This window comes from Leuresthes tenuis, unplaced genomic scaffold, assembly GCF_036924035.1.
Source record: "Leuresthes tenuis unplaced genomic scaffold, fLeuTen1.0.hap1 SCAF_12, whole genome shotgun sequence".
Lineage (NCBI taxonomy): Eukaryota > Metazoa > Chordata > Actinopteri > Atheriniformes > Atherinopsidae > Leuresthes > Leuresthes tenuis.
Genome location: NW_027325366.1, coordinates 13,005,990 through 13,008,909, shown reverse-complemented (window position 1 = coordinate 13,008,909; position 2,920 = coordinate 13,005,990).

Below are 2,920 nucleotides of genomic sequence, written 5' to 3'. Positions count from 1 at the left end.
TCCTTCACTAGAACCAAGTGAAAACTGCTTTGTCATATTTTTCAGCAAGTATGGTTGGACATTCACACCTACTCACAGCCGAAAACCTCCGCTCCCGCATTTGATGGTGTATAGTCGGGCATTCTCACCATTTCTCATCAGGTTTTTGCAAATTATGATCTGACATTCACACTTGCTTTTGATGATGTATGGTTGGGCATTCGCACCTTTTTTTACCCATTTTTCAGGAATTATGGGTGGACATTCACACCTTCTTGCAGCTGAACACCTCCGCTCCCACTTATGATCATGTGCGGTTTGATATTCGAAAATTTTCTTTCATGTTTTTTAGCAATTATTGATGGACATTGAGACCTTCTTGCAGCTGAACACCTCTGCTCCCGCTTTTGATGGTGTATAGTCGGGCTTTCGAGCCTTTTCTTCCCCGGTTTTTACAAATTATGGTTGGACATTCAGACCTTCTTTTAGCCGAAAACCTCCGCTCCCTCTTTTGATCATACATTGTCGGGCATTCGCACTTTTCTTACCCGCTATTTACAAAACATGGTCGGACTTTCACACCTTCTTGTAGCCGAACACATTCGCTCCCGCTATTGATTGTGTACAGTCGGTTATTTTAACCTTTTCTTACCCACTTTTTACCAACTACGGTCGGACATTCACACCTTCTTATGGCGGAACACCTCCGCTCCCTCTTTTGATGGTGTATGTTCGGGCATTCGAACCTTTTCTTACCCGCTTTTTACAAACTATGGTCGGACATTCAAACCTTCTTGTAGCCGAACACATCCAGTCCTGCTTTTGATGATGTATGGTTGGGCATTCGCACCTTTTTTTTTACCCATTTTTGAGGAATTATGGGTGGACATTCACACCTTCTTGCAGCTGAACACCTCCTCTCCCACTTATGATCATGTGCGGTTGGATATTCGAAATTTTTTTTTCATGTTTTCTAGCAATTATTGATGGACATTCAGACCTTCTTGCAGCTGAACACCTCCGCTCCCGCTTTTGATGGTGTATAGTCGGGCTTCCGAGCCTTTTCTTCCCCGGTTTTTACAAATTATGGTTGGACATTTAGACCTTGCAGCCGAAAACCTCCGTTCCCTCTTTTGATCATACATTGTCCGGCATTCACACCTTTTCTTACCCGCTTTTTACAAACCATGGTCGGACTTTCACACCTTTTAGTAGCCAAACAACTCCGCTCCCGCTATTGATTGTGTACAGTCGGGTATTTTAACCTTTTCTTACCCACTTTTTACCAATTATGGTCGGACATTCACACCTTCTTACAGCGGAACACCTCCGCTCCCTGTTTTGATCATTTATGGTCTGGCAATACTACCTTTTCTTACCCGTTTTTGAGTAATTATGGCTGGACATTCACAGCTTCTTGCAGCCGAACACCTCTTCTCCCGCTTTTGATGATGAATGGTCCGGCATTCTTACTTTTTCTAACACATTTTTCAGCAATTATTGTCGGTCATTCACACCTTTCTCATCAGCTTTTTGCAAATTATGATCTGACATTCACACCTACTTGCAGCCGAAGACCTCGGCTTCCGCTTTTGATGGTGTATATTTTGGCATTCGAACCTTTTCTTACCCGCTTTTTACAAACCATGGTCGGACTTTCACACCTTCTTTTAGCCGAACAACTCCGCTCCCGCTATTGATTGTGTAGAGTCGGGTATTTTAACCTTTTCTTACCCGCTTTTTACCAACTATGGTCGGACATTCACACCTTCTTACAGCGGAACACCTCCACTCCCTCTTTTGATGGTGTATGTTCTGGCATTCGAACCTTTTCTTACCCACTTTTTACAAACTATGCTCGGACATTCACACCTTCTTGCAGCGAAACACCTCCGCTCCCTCTTTTGATTGTGTATGTTCGGGCATTCGAACCTTTTCTTACCCGCCTTTTACAAACTATGGTCGGACATTCAAACCTTCTTGTGGCCGAACACATCCACTTCTGCTTTTTATGATGTATAGTTGGGCATTCACACCTTTTCTTACCCATTTTTCAGTAATTATTGGTGGACATTCAGACCTTCTTGCAGCTCAACACCTCTGCTCCCGCTTTTGATGGTGTATAGTCGGGCTTTCGAGGCTTTTCTTCAACGGTGTTTTCAAATTATGGTTGGAAATTCAGACCTTGCAGCCGAACACCTCCGCTCCCTCTTTTAATCATACATTGTCGGGCATTCGCACCTTGTCTTACCCGCTTTTTACAAACCATGGTCGGACTTTCACACCTTCTTGTAGCCGAACAACTCCGCTCCCGCTATTGATTGTGTACAGTCGGGTATTTTAACCTTTTCTTACCCACTTTTTACCAATTATGGTCGGACATTCACACCGTCTTACAGCGGAACACCTCCGCTCCCTCTTTTGATGGTGTATGTTCGGGCATTCGAACTTTTTCTTACCCACTTTTTACAAACTATGGTCGGACATTCAAACCTTCTTGTAGCAGAACACATCCACTTCTTCTTTTGATGATGTATGGTTGGGCATTCGCACCTTTTCTTACCCATTTTTCAGGAATTATGGGTGGACATTCACACCTACTTGCAGTCGAACAGCTCTGCTCCCACTTTTGATTATGTTTGGTTGGATATTCGAACCTTTTCTTAACTGCTTTTTACAAACTTTGGTCGGACGTTCACACCTTCTTGCAGCCGAACACCTCCGCTTCCGCTTTTGATGGTATATATTCGGGCTTTCGAACCTTTTCTTACCCGCTTTTTACCAACTATGGTCGGACATTCACACCGTCTTTCAGCGGAACACCTCCGCTCCCTCTTTTGATGGTGTATGTTCGGGCATTCGCACCTTTTCTTACCTGCTTTTTACAAACTTTGGTCGGACGTTCACACCTTCTTGCAGCCGAACACCTCCGCTTCCGCTT